General features: G+C 37.0%; 1 protein-coding gene and 1 pseudogene across 3 annotated transcripts in view; one reads left to right on the top strand and one right to left on the bottom strand.

Moving 5' to 3' along the window:
- SLC4A10 (solute carrier family 4 member 10) overlaps positions 1 to 14,803 on the bottom strand; it is a 347,596-nt gene that overhangs the window by 69,295 nt on the left and 263,498 nt on the right. The gene's annotated exons all lie outside the window — the stretch shown is intronic.
- LOC148778578 (ribulose-phosphate 3-epimerase pseudogene) lies at positions 6,262 to 6,727 on the top strand (annotated as a pseudogene).

Genomic DNA, 14,803 nt, shown 5'->3' with positions numbered 1-14,803 from the left:
CTTCAATCTGGACTCCAAGGCCAAATTTGCCTGTTACTCCAGGGTTTTCTTGAAAAGGACATCTTTTTTGGGTGTTAGATCTAGAAGGTCTTGTAGGTCTTCATAGAACCATTCAACTTCAGCTTCTTCAGCATCACTGTTGGGGCATAGACTTGGATTACCGTGATATTGAATGGTTTGCCATGGAAACAAACAGAGATCATTCTGTTGTTTTTGAGATTGCACCCAAATACTGCATTTTGGACTCTTGTTGACTATGATGGTTACTCCATTTCTCTAAGGGATTCTTGTCCACAGTAGTAGATATAATGGTCATCTGAGTTAAATTCACCCATTTCAGTCCATTTTAGTTTGCTGATTCCTAAAATGTTGATGTTCACTCTTGCCATCTCCTGTTTGACCTCTTCCAATTTGTCTTGATTCATGGACCTAACAATCCAGGTTCCTCTGCAATATTGTTCTTTACACCATCGGTCTTTGCTTCTATCACCAGTCACATCCAAAACTGGGTATTATTTTTGCTTGGCTCCGTCTCTTCATTCTTTCTGGAGTTATTTCTCCACTGATCTCCAGTAGCATACTGGGCACCTACCGACCTGGGAATTCATCTTTCAGTGTCCTATCTTTTTGCCTTTTCATACTGTTCATCGGGTTCTCAAGGCAAGAATACTGACGTGGTTTTCCATTCCCTTCTCCATTGACCACATTTTGTCAGAACTCTCCACCATGACCTGTCCGTGTTGGGTGGCCCTACATGGCATGGCTCATAGTTTCACTGAGTTAGACAAGGCTGTGGTCCATGTGATCAGAACAGTAAGTTTTCTGTGATTGTGGTTTTCAGTCTGTCTGCCCTCTGATGGAGAAGGGTAACAGGTTTATGGAAGCTTCCTGAAGGGAGAGACTGACTAGGGGGAGAATGGGTCTTGTTCTGATGGGCGGGGCCATGCTCAGTAAATCTTTAATTTTCTATTGATTATTTTCTGTTAATTAAGTTTAATTTGATCCCACTTGTTTATTTTTGCTTTTATGTACATCACTCTAGAAGGTGGGTCATAGAGGATCTTGCTGTGATTTATATCAAACAGTGCAGAAAACCTGACTCAGAATACCAGCAGTATTTTCGGAGGAAGATGTTGATCAAAAGGAGAAAATGTAAAAAACTGATAAACAGAAACTTCAATAAAATAGGGTCAGGAGACCAGAACGTGAAGCTCTCCTGTCCTATCACAACAGCAGAACCCAACAGGGAGAAGAAAAGGTTTGTTTTTTTTTCCAGGCAAGAATTCATCCAATGAGAGACCTCAGAACTCGGCCAATGGAAAGCCATGGACTATTGGGTTACTATGGCTTTCCTAATTTCCTTTCCACTCTATGAAAGAGTTCTTTCCATTTTTTCATGGGTTCTGTACACGGCTTGCCATGGTTTGAGATCCCAAACTGAAATTCTTTTCTGACCCTGAATAAACCCATTATTGCTTGAGAAATAACTTGCAGTCTATTTAAGTCACTACAGAGTAGAAAGTAAAGAGAATTATCTACAAGCTGTGGAGACAGAAATAGAAGTTTATGATACTTGTGGTTACTTGTTTATTTATGGTTACAAGGGTTAGGGGAATGATGGAACTTAAGATAGATTTTGGAAGGAGAGACAGAGCAACAAGAAAGGCTGGAGGAAGTGGGAGTAGAAAGGGAATTAAATCCATATTCATAACAGCAAAAGTAAATTAGTCACATTTAGTATTGGTAAACAAAGAAATAGTAATATAAGCATATTATTTAGAGAAATTTAGGTACCACCAAAAATAAACACAAATTAGGTTAAAAGTGTTGTCTTTCAGTGACCTGGTGCTCACTGAAATCTTTCTTTACTTTTTGTATTTTTCAGGGTGTATATGAACTATTTTGATAACAATAAAATGTATCTGGAAAAATAATTGGCTCCCCTTGTGGAAGCTCTAAATTTACTTTCTTATTTCAATGTGTAAAAATTATCTTGAGGTCCCTCTTGTATTTAGTTTTATCTTTTTTTCTCTCTTTAAAATATTCAAAAATTTTGCAATCATGGGGAAACCATTCCAGTATTTCTCCTAAGTCATATTCATATTGATCAGAATTATATTTTCAGGCTATCTGGATTGTTTTCAATTTATAATTATTTTGAACATCAACTAATGTTAAAAAGTTATTATCTTTAGCGGTATCTGTCCCTGGTAGCTTTTAAAACAGGTTATTTCTCAATACCATTTTCACTGTAATTCAAAAGCTTACTGATTCTGTGATAAAGAAACATGTTAAATTTGCTTTCTGGTCAGTAACATATCCATTTGCTTAGATTCTGAGATAAACAATGCTTAAATTGTCATTAATATTTCTTTTGACACCCTGAAAAATTATGTTTTGAGATGTTATTTGTAAGAATCACTACAATAATGTCAGAGTTAGAATTTACTTGCAATCAAACTTTTTATCAATTTTAGTTTATAAAAACTGCTTCACTTATTTTTCCATGTAGAATAAGCATTGTAAAAATACTAAAAACATAAATTACTTGTGGATATTGAATACAGGATACTTTTGTGGTTGTCTATGTATCAAATAATTTGTATACCACTTCAAATCTTATCAGCCACACCTCTTTCCAGCCTCTACTGCAGTGATCACTTCTTCATGAATTTCAACAGCTCACTTTCAAGTGCAATGCTTTGATGCCTTTCTTCAGTTTGCATCACATATCTTACTTCCTACTCTTATACTTCTCCCATCCTTAACCAATGGGCTACAAAGGCTGATAGATATATGCTTCCCCTTTTCATCCCCAGGGAAAACAATTGTGAGCTGAATTTCATAAGTCTTCAAATCAAGCATCACTCATCTATACTTTTAACTAATGCAGTAACACAATTTCTTATAGGCTTTAGCTCTTTCCCTATGTCACTGTATTAGCCTACTCAGGCTGCCATAACAAAATGCCATAGACTGAGTGGTTTAAACAATATAAATATATTTTCTCACAGACCTGGAGGCTGCAAGACCAAGACCAGAGTGCCAGCATGGTTGAGTTCTTCTGAAGACACTCCTCTGACTTGCAGAAGACCATTTTCTCCCTGTGTCCTTACATGGCAGAGAGAGATAAGAGCACCTCCCCCCTCCTCACAAGCACACAACTGATCAGATTTGGGCCCCACTCTTATTACCTTATTTAATCTTGATTACTTTCTGAGACACTGTCTCCAAACACAGTCACTGCGAGTTAGGGCTTCAGAATATGAGTTCTGAAGGGACATAATTCAGTCCATAGCAATCACACTCTTACTGTTCTTCACCCCTGCTTCTTAAGATTAATTAACCTTCAAGAAAGCCTCTGACTTAGGCTATGCTTTCAGGGGAACTGAGGTTACAGTATGTTTTGTTCTATATGTGTGATAACAGAAAAAAGGATTCACAGAAAGTGCAGTCATGAGGCAACAATGCTTAATAAATTCAATAAAAAGGTAATGAGTATCATGCAAGACACCATGCTAAGTGAAAGTTGCTCAGTCGTGTCCGACTCTTTGCGGCCCCTGGGCTACATAGTCCAAGGAATTCTTCAGGCCAGAATACTGGAGTGGGTAGCCCGTCCGTTCTCCATGGCATCTTCCCAATTCAGGGATTGAACCCAGGTCTCCCGCATTGCGGGTGGATTCTTTACCAGCTGAGCCATAGGGAAGCCCGTGCTAAGACAGCATGCTAAGTGTAGTATTAAACAAGAGACATAATCCTAGAGCTTTTTTTTTTAAATGCAGAAGAGAAATACAACACAGTCAATTATAATTATATAAATACATTTGCGAAATGTACTATGAAGAGGTCTAGGCTGCTAAAAAGGTAAATAAAAGGAGAGCCATACTTTGAGTCTGGATACTCAAAGAAAACTTTAAGAAAACAAGGTTTAAGTTGAGGTCTAAAAGATTAACAAAATTTAGTAAGAGATGCTGTAGACACAGTGGTGGGGGTGGGGGGTTGGGGGTGGTGGACTAGAGACAGCAAAAAGCAGGTAGAAAGCCTGAGTCAGGAGCAGACACGCACAGGAAGGTTAGTACAGCTGAAACAGAAGGGTAGTCAGGAAGAGATGAGGGGTGGGACGGTGACATAAGCAAGGCCCAGACTGTATGACTTGAGCATTGGAAGTCCTAGTAAGTACTCTCAATGCTAAATGAGAACCGGAGGAAGCCTTTGAGGGCTTTTCTGAAAGATTTTTTTATCCCATGTTACTGTGGTTTTTGTAATGTATGTTGGTTATGCAGCCCTCATTTACAGTACTTAAATCATTAGTTGAAAAGATCAGATCTAGGCACACATAGATTAATTGCAGCTCTCAAGCTCTCAAGAAATGACATTAAAAGAAAGTACTCAGGTCACTGAGAGGTGTTGCAAGAAGAGTCAGTGGACATAGCAGGGAATTGTGGTAGGAAAGGTCCTTCATCTGGCATTCACCAATGGAAGATTAGGAGTCAGATCAGGTGAGCTACTACAGATGCCTAACCCATGTTACCCAAGACATGATTTCTGGGTCCCAGGTTGAGATCCGAGGACAAATTCTAATATGAAAAACCTTTCCACTCTTAATGAAGATACCCAGACACTGGCGTGGGAACAAAAAAGTTAACAATAGAGCTCCAAGTAGCATGTCTAGAGTGTAAAGTAATATGACTACATGTTTTTTAAAAAAAATGTATATTTAGTTGTCCCATTAGAATGTAGCCCACCAGGGTCCTCTGTCCATGGGATTTTTCAGGCAAGAATACTGGAGTGGGTTGCCATTTCCTTCTCCAGGGGATCTTCCCAACCCAGGGATCAAACCCACGTCTCTTATATCTCTTGCATTGCAGGCAGATTCTTTACCTGCTGAGCCATCAGGGAAGCCCTAAAAAAAAAAAAAAATAGTAAAGGGAAAAAAAATTATCCACACTGATCATGAATCCTCCTCTAAATGGAGGCTTAGAGATTACACTTATGGTAGCTTCCAAAAATTATCCATGGTGTATACAAATGTCTTGTCTTAAATCTCTTGCTCCAATCTTACAGTTGTTCCAGGATTAGATTAGCTGAAAAAGCAAGACTTGCAGGTATACAAATGTCTTGCTGCTGTCCTGCTCATACATATATGAACTTGTCAACATCTGTTTTTAAGGCAGTTCATTAGTAAGCAATAGTGTATTTCTGTGATTGGAAAGTCCTCCAAATGAACCTTTGTTACTTTGCCTCAAAAACAACAACAACAACAAAAAAAAAACTGGCCTAATACCATAGGAACTTAATGGGAAAAATCTGGGAAAAAACTTTTATATTCAGAAAACTTGATAAATTTATTGATGACAAAAGAAAACTAAAATGCAAAATAAAGAAAATATGCCAAATGTCTTACAGGAGAATACAGTAAGAAAGAACTAGCATTATAGTAAATGTATGCATTAAACATACATCTAACATACATATACATGGATATATATACATAAATAACAGAATTTTATTTGAAAGAAAGTTGGGAACAAAAACATTTATTAGCTAGCCGTTTGATCCCATTTACATTACTAAATCAGAGGACAGGGAAGCTTGGTGTGTTGCAGTTCATGGGGTCGCAAAGCATTGGACATGACTTAGCGACTGAACGACAACAGCAAGATACTAACAAACAGCTCATCCATGGATATTTCAGGTTATTTATGTGTATATTTTACAAAAATCACTAAATTAGTCAACTCTTCCGTTAACTTATCCCACTGAAGCAACAAAAACCAAGCAAACTACTAGTTCTGACTTATTTGAATAATAGGCAAATATATTTAGGACCTAACTGCTTGTAAAATAAATTCTTTAAAGCTATAACTCATGCCCTTTACTTTACACTGGGGAAAATTAATCATTATTTCAAATGAAAATTTAGTCCTTGTTCAAAAATTATTTACTAGTCATTGTTCAAAGATTAAAGTATTAATTAGTACATTTTAAAAGAAGAAGAAATCAGGATAAAGCCTTCATCTTACTGGAAGACTCATGTAAGTTGGCTCCTAGAAACCAGGATCATGATGCCTAGCTATGAGATTGACCCATCCATCTTCAGCAGCAACCTGGCCAATTCAGGGGCTGAAAATCTCTAAATGCTGGCCTCTGAGACTGATTATCTGCACCTTGATACAACAGATGAGTATTTTGTTCACATTACTTTTGGCCACCCTATGGTATAGTCTCCAAAAGCAGCAAGGACAGGATCCTTTCTTTGACATGCACAGGATGGTTTCTAGGCTGGAAGAGTAGGTAAAGCCAATGGCAATAATAGGAGTCAGTCCATATATACAAAAATCCAGGGGCTTTCATTAAAAACATTTGGGGGAATGAGATAAAGTTTAGACTTGCCATCAAACTGGGAACTACAGTTGAGTATTTGGTACCATGGGCTAATCAGATAGACATGGTCTTGGTTATGTCAGTTAAACCTGGATTTTGAGGGTAGAAGTTGACTGAAGATATGATACCAAAGTTTGTTGGTTGAGAACACAGTTCCTGTCTTTTGGCAGACAGGTTAATGGTAAAACAGATCATGATACTCTCCATAACTATGCAAACACAATGGCTAACATGATTGTGTCTGTCAGTGATATTACAAGGAATGAAGACCCCATATTCATTATAAACCTATTAAGATATACTTTCTCAAGAAGCTTCTCAGAAAAATTCTCTTCACAGGTGAAATTTCAAGGAGTCCAATGTTTCTGTTCATGAAATTTCCCTTTTATTGGAAAATGAGAATGTTGACTACCAAGTCATATTGCATGAAGCTGTACTGCTTTCCTAAGCAAATATTCACTCCAGTGATTAAAACCTACTGTGCAAAATGTTCTAAGAGATTAGAAACTGGGCTGCACACCTACATTTTCAATGACAGAATTTAAAGATTGTTGTTGTTTAGTCACTAAGTCATGTCTTACTCTTCGCAACTCCATGGACTGTAACATACCATGCTCCTCTGTCCTCCATTATCTCCTGGAGTTTGCTCAAATTCATGTCCATTGAATCAGTGAAGCAGTCTAACCATTTCTAACCAAATTTAAAGATTAGAGTACTAAATGTGATCCACTAATTCCACTCCTGGGCATGTACCTGGAGAAAATATAGCCAGGACATGGAAGCATTCCATAAACAGAGGAATGGATCAAGATGTGATACAATGGAATATTACTCAATCATGAAAAAGAATGAAATGATGCCATCTGCAGCAACATGGATAGACCTAGAGATTGTTATACTGAGTAAAGTAAGTCAGACAAAGACAAATATCATGATATCACTTTTATGTGGAATCTTAAAAAATGTTAATGAACTTATTTACAAAACAGAAATAGAGTCACAGATGTAGAAAATAAACTTATGGTTACCAAAAGGGAAGAGAAGAGGGATAAATTAGGAGATTAGGATTGACATACCCACTACTATACATAAAACAGATAACTAGTAAGGACTACGGTGTAGCCCTGGGAACTCTACTCAATACTCTGTAATGATCTACATTGGAAAAGAATCTAGGAAAGAATGGATATATGCATTTGTATAACTGATTCACTTTGCTGTACAGCAGAAATTAACACAACATTGTAAATCAACCATACACCAATAAAAATTAATTTTAAAAAATAAAGATGAGGGCACTAAAATACCCTGTTTTTACTGGGAGGCTTCATTTTTATAAAGAGTAAAAATATAGCTGTCTTAAGATTATAAACAGAAATGTATCTTAATGCCTAAAGAAGGCATATTAGCTATTATGAAGAAAATAATTTTTCTGCATTTATGGAAAGAATTTTCTGTTGTTTCCCATCTGTTAGCCAAAAGCAATGAAGTCCTTATGTTTCTCCTATTTCATCACTTGTGATTTGATAAAATGAACAAAATAAAACTAATGAAAACTATAAGCTTGAATCTGGCAGCGATGGTATGCCATATTCCTTTTGCAACTAAAACATCTATACCTTTTCCTTCTTATTGTGTAGTCAAATACACAAAAACTATTTTAAAAATGTGTGAAGCCCAGGGGTTTTCAGGTGATCTGCTCTAAAATATAAGCATGACTTTATCTGGGTGTTTTCTTTGCTAGCTTTGCTGAAGGAGCAGATTATTCAGTGACTTTTGCCACCTTCTTAATGTCACCTACCATAAAATATTAAATAATCCTGTTGCCTTAGTTTTGAGTACAAAGAAAAGTAACATCTCTATTTGGAAGTAATATTGAGCTAAATCTTGACTCTGCCCTTTAGGTCTATTTGACCTCTGAAAATCACACAACCTCTTTGAGCTTTTATTAACTATTATATATCAAATGTATTTTAACAATTGGGCAGGATCATGTTGAGCCTTAAAAGAAGCACCATAACACAAGTAAAACTTCCAGTACTATTCCTAAGAATTTAGCAGACGCTTAATACAAAGTAGCTAACATTTTATAAGTTTATGTCATGAGTTATAAAGTACTTTGGTATAGTAGTAGTAGTAGTAAAGTCGCTCAGTCATGTCTGACTCTTTGCGACCCCATGGACTATAGCCTGCCAGGCTTCTCCATCCATGGCATTCTCCAGGCAAGAATACTGGAGTGGGTAGCCTTTGGTATAATTGAATTAAATTTATAAATCATTCTTATGACTGCTAGGACAGGTACTTTTGTCCCTATTTAAAAATAAGAAACTAAAGCTCACCAGCAGTCTGATACCATGGAAAGGCTCTAGTCGGGCATAGGATTTCTGATCTGTACTCTTTTAAAAATGGAACCCATAGGCAACACATCCCAACAAAATAAAGACCATGTGACAAGCCCACACTAATGTCATACTTAATGGCAAAAAAATTGAAAGCATTTCTTCTAAGATCAGGAATAAGACAAGAATGCCCACTGTTGTCACTTACATTCAAGGTAGTATCAGAAGTCTTAGCTACAGCAACGAGACAGAAAATGAAATAAAAAGAGTCCAAACTGGAAAGGTAGTAATTAAACTGTCACTGTTTGCAGATGACATGATAGTATACATAGAAAACTCTACAGACACTACACATGCACACACAAAAAAACTAGAACTAATCAATGAATTGATCAAATTTCAGGATATAAAATTAATATACCAAATACAAAAATCTGTTACATTTCTGTATACTAACAGTGAGAACCATCCAAAAGAAATTAAAAAAAAATAATCCATTTACAATTGCATCAAAAAAAAAGAAGATACCTGGGAATAAATGTAACCAAGGAGGTAAAAGACCTGCACTCAGAAAAAAACTATTAAGACACTGAATAAAGTAACCAAACTCAATACAAAAAATGATGAAAATACATACCATGTTCAGGGACTGGATGAATTAATATTGTTAAAATGATTAAACTACCTAAGGTAATCTACAGATGTAATGTAATCTCTATCAAAATACCAATGCCATTTTTCACAGAACTAGAAAATATAATTCTAAAATTTGCATGTAAACAAAGACCCTGAACAGCTAAAACAGTTTTAAGAAAGAACAAAACTGGAGGTTCACATATCCTCATTTCAAACTAAACTACAATGGTACAATAATCAAAATGGTATCAAAACAGAAACATAGGCCAATGGAATAAAGTAGAGAGCCCAAAAATGAACTCATATGGGCATGAAACTATGATGAAAAAGGCAAGAATATACAATAGGACAGGTAGCCTCTTCAGTATTAGTGTTGAGGAAACTAAACAGCTACAAAAGTATCAAACTGGACTATTTTCTAACACTATGTAAAAAAATAAACTCAAAATGGATTCAGTTCAGTTCAGTTCAGTTCAGTCGCTCAGCCGTGTCCGACTCTCCGCGACCCCATGAATCACAGCACGCCAGGCCTCCCTGTCCATCACCAACTCCCGGAGTACAAAATGGATTAAAGACATGTAAAACTAGAGCATAAACATTCTAGAAGAAAACTGGTGGCATCCTCTTAGATAATAGTCTTATCAAATAAACAAATGGGACTGTATCAAACTAAAAAAACCAAAAAACAACAACTGTACATAGCAAAGCAACTATCAACAAAATGAAAAGTCCACTTACTGAATGGGAAAAGGTATTTACAAATGATATACACAATAAGGGGTTAATATCCAAAATATACAAAGAACTCATACAACTCAACATTAAATAAAAAACAACCCAGCTAAAAAATAGGCAAAGAATATGAAGAGATATTTTTCCAAAGAAGATATAGTGATGACCAATAGGCACATGAAAAGATACTCAATATCACCAATCATCAGAGGAAAGCAAATAAAAACCACAGTGAGATATTACCTCACATCTGTCAGAATGACTCTTCTCAAAATCACAACAAATAACAAGCATCAGCGAGAATGCAGAGAAAGGGAATCCTCATGCTCTGTTGACAAGAATGTAAATTGGTACAGTCACTATGGAAAACAATACAGAGATTCCTCAAAAAATTAAAAATAGAACTGACCTAAACTTGAAATCAATGGAATAAGGTAATTAATGGGTTAAAAGAAAACACTTGGCAACCCAGAACTCTATAGCTAGTCAAATATTCATCACGAATAAAGGTGAAATGGTGAAGGTGATCAAAATGTACAAACTTCTAGTTATAAGATGAATTCTGGGAATGTAATATACAGCATGGTGATATTGTTAACAATGCTGCATTGCAAATTTGAAAGTTCCTAAGGGGACAGATCTTAAAATTTCACAAAAAAATATTCACTATGTGTAGTGATGGATGTTATTATTAAATTTACTGTGATGATCATTTCACAATATAATATATATCATTAAATCATTATGGTATATACCCCCCAAAATGGAGCCCATGTAAGGTGAGGTGGCCAAAGGAAGATTTTTTACTTAACATTGTCTTATTTCCAGTTTATTCTGTAACAGAATCAAATGGCTAGGAATATTCTAGAACTATGGATACTGTCCCCAGTGATATATATTTTATTATTCCAGAGTAGATTAGGAGATAACAGGGTACATATTTAATCCATAAACCACAGTATTTATAAATATGTTCCAAATTATAATTAGAAAACAAATATGTATCAACCACCTTATTCTTACACTCTTTTAATGTAACAAATATTGCAAAAAAATATGTTAACAACAGATATCTACTATATTTTTCTGCCTAAATTCTCACTTTTTGAATAAAGGTAAAAATAAATCTTTTCAAGGTCAGTTCTGGGGCCTCCAACCTTGTGAGGAAGATATATTTTTTATATTCCTGATGCTTTTAAATCTCTGGGGATGGTTTTGAGAATAAAGTATACCAAAGGTAGTGAGGGGAAGAACAAAATTCTACCTACCTTCACTTCCCAACTGGGAATCCCAGGTAACTAAGTTTGCGCTAGTGAGGAAGCAGCAAACACCTTGGAAAGCCACTCGACCTGCCAGCTAAAAAACTCCAAGGTCCTCCTGACAGATGGTGTCCAATCCTTTGGTCAGGGATCTTGAACTTAGAGCCATGTGAACATGTGCCTGGTTTTGAAATTGGTGTATGCTCCCTAAAGATATCTTATTAGAATCAGTTCAGTTCAGTTCAGTCACTCAGTCCTGTCCAACTCTTTGTGACTCCATCACCTGCAGCATGCCAGGCCTCCCTGTCCATCACTAACTCCCGAAGTCCACCCAAACCCATGTCCATTGAGTCGGTGATGCCATCCAACCATCTCATCTTCTGTTGTCCCCTTCTCCTCCTGCCCTCAATCTTTCCCAGCATCAGGGTCTTTTCCAATGAGTCAGCTCTTTGCATCAGGTGGCCAAAGTATCAGAGCTTCAGCTTCAGCGTCAGTCCTTCCAATGAATATTCAGGACTGATTTCCTTTAGGATGGACTGGTTGGATCTCCTTGCAGTCCAAGGGACTCTCAAGAGTCTTCTCCAACACCACAGTTCAAAAGCATCAATTCTTCGGCTCACAGAAAGTATTTAAACTGCTACAGGAATCAAAATGATTATTTTAAATATCTGGATATGTATATACAGGCTTCCCTGATAGCTCAGACTGTAAAGAATCCTCCTGCATGTAGGAAACCCAGGTTGGATCCCTGGGTCAGGAAGATCCCTTGGAGAAGGGTATGGCAACCGACTCCTGTATTCTTGCCTGGAGAATTTCATGGACAGAGGAGCCTAGTGGGCTGTAGCCATAGAGTTGAGAAGAGTTGGACACGACTGAGCAACTGACCAGCAGCAGCTCCTTTAAGTTATTCCCCCCAAAACACCCTGCTGCCCAGCCTTCATATCATGACAACTACACCACTATCACCTCCCTTGTCCAACTTCCAGATTCCTGTTTTCTCACAGTCTCATGTAAATCTGGCCACCAGGCTGGTATCACTTCTCCATTCACTTTGCTTGCTGTGTGCACCGTTCTCTCTGGGCCGTGGTCTCTTGTTTTTCAATGTGCTGGTACTGTGTTAGTGATGACAATGGCTTACTGTGTTACTCTATTCCTGGGAGTGCATTTACATTACAACAGTGACTTTCTGAAAGTGTTGCAGGGGGAAAGTCAATTCTGACTCCTGGTTGAAACCTGTTTCATTGACTTGCTTTTATTATTATAATCATACTCCAAGGCTTTGCCTGGAGGACACTGTCTCTCTGCTTGACTGTAAACTAAAGTGCTTTTGTTCAGTTCATGGAAAGATAGTTTGTCCTTGCACACCTGTGAATAGAAGAGATTAACACACCTTTTCTAGGCTTTCTTTGTGGCTCAACTGGTAAAGAATCCGCCTGTAATACAGGAAACCTGGGTTCAGTCCTGGGTTGGGAAGATCCCCTGGAGAAGGGAAAGGCTACTCACTCCAGTATTCTGGCCTGGAGAATTCCATGGGGTTGCGAAGAGTCAGACACAACTGAGTGACTTTCACTTTCAGTTTTCTGAAGGCTCACCATTCCTTTGGAGATGTTTTACAAGACTGAAGACCCTCTCACTTTACTTCCCCACTGCATCTCCCTCTCTATTCTGCCTTTTGACTTTAGTTCCTCATCGCTTCTTTCCCTCTAATCTATAAAAGAGCCTGGCATCCAGATCCCAATAAAACGGTTATTTTGAGGTGCTAGCCTGCCATCTTCTCGGTCTGCCAGCTCCCCAGGTAAAGTCTCTTCCTTGCCTCAACACCTCCTCTCTCGGATTCACTGGCCTATCGCGCAGTGAGCAGAGTGAGCTTGGACTTGGTAACAAAAGTATTAAGAAATTTGGGATAAAAATGTCAAGCTCATAGGGGAGATACTTTTGGGAGGGAGTCAGCTCTATAAGGGAACGTTAATCACCTATGCCTCATTGTCAGGACTTTCTCTGGTTAATAATATTCCTCTTCCAGAAATCAAATCCAGGGAGCAAAGGTATGTTTTTTAACCTGAAAGATTTATACAGATACCAAGTAAATCATCACTGATCTTTCCTGGGTCCACGCCCCTAATATTTGAAATCTCTGCAGATACTTCTCAGAGGCTTCACACTTATACAGGAAATTTGATAAAGATCTCTGTACCAACCCTTGAGGGCTCAAAGAGAGCTTTGGCTTAGATTTTACGTTTTTAAAATGTCAGAAGCAGATATTCTAAATAAATAAGACAAAATGAGGGGAAAAAAATCCCACTTTCTTGTTTTTCACCTATATTGATGAACTTAGTCCAAATGATTTTTTATCCAAACCTACAAAAAAGAAAAGAAAAAAGAACTAGAGAAAGTAATGTGAAGAGACAGAATATGAGTTTAGAATAAGACCTTCTGTTAAGTACATATTATTAAGTACTAAAATAAAATTTAGTTCCTCTGTCCTTAAGATGGAAATATTAATGCAAAAAAAATTCTTTAGGTACATAAGATAACCTGGTGTCTATGACATTGGACTTTGGATTCTTCAGCCAGAGTTCCTATATCATTCAAATCCAAGCACTCAACTGCATGACCTTAGACAAATTACTTAATCTCTGTATGTTTTAGTTTTCTTAAAGTTGGAATAGTGATATCAATCTACTTCATAGGGTTATTATGAGGGTAAAATGAGTTAATATAGGTAAAAGCATCTGGAACAGGGTCTGGCATAAGGAAATACTAATTAGGTGTTAGATATCATCATTGTTGTGGTGGTTATTACAATTGTGCTACCGCCAGCTCATAGATTAGAAAGTTCAATAATCCAAATGCAAAAGAATGGGCAGTATTGGCACTTTTCCTACATTTTTTTAAAACACCAGCATAAAAAGGCCTGTTTGGCTTAAAACATATTCTTCACCAAACACAACCCCTACTATCCATTACTACCCAAAGAAAAGTATGTGCTCTAAACCACCATAATAATATATATATAAATGGCTATGGAATGATTAGATAAACATTATCATTAAATGCCTTTATCCAGAAATCTCTGCTTTCATTACAAGGCTAATAAAGGTGATCAGTCTTCCTCACACAAGAAGGGCCTACGGGTGCCTTCTAGAAAACATAATTTGGTAGAACTCCCTTCAACATTATTACCAATTTTAGTCCCTGAGTTGCAGGTGCTCTGCTTTGCCTTTGTAAATTATTAGTACCATCCTGTGTGCACTGAACAGTAATGTTTGTGGTTCTTTTTTTTTAAGTCTCTTTATTTATTAAATCACCTTAAGAGTGCTGTATGATAAGTTAGGTATTAATACAACAATCAGAGAATTATGATGTATCTGTAGAAGTCAAACCTGTTTGTATGCCTATTCATTTTTCTTTTTCAAAGAGTATTATGAATTTCAAAAAAAACTAAAGCCACAT

Source organism: Moschus berezovskii, chromosome 2 (genome assembly GCF_049115385.1).
Source record: "Moschus berezovskii isolate FMDL1 chromosome 2, NW_MosBer_1.0, whole genome shotgun sequence".
In the NCBI taxonomy this organism is placed as follows: Eukaryota; Metazoa; Chordata; class Mammalia; order Artiodactyla; family Moschidae; genus Moschus; species Moschus berezovskii.
Note: the sequence above shows the minus strand (reverse complement) of the source record. Positions and strands in the feature narration are given on the sequence as shown.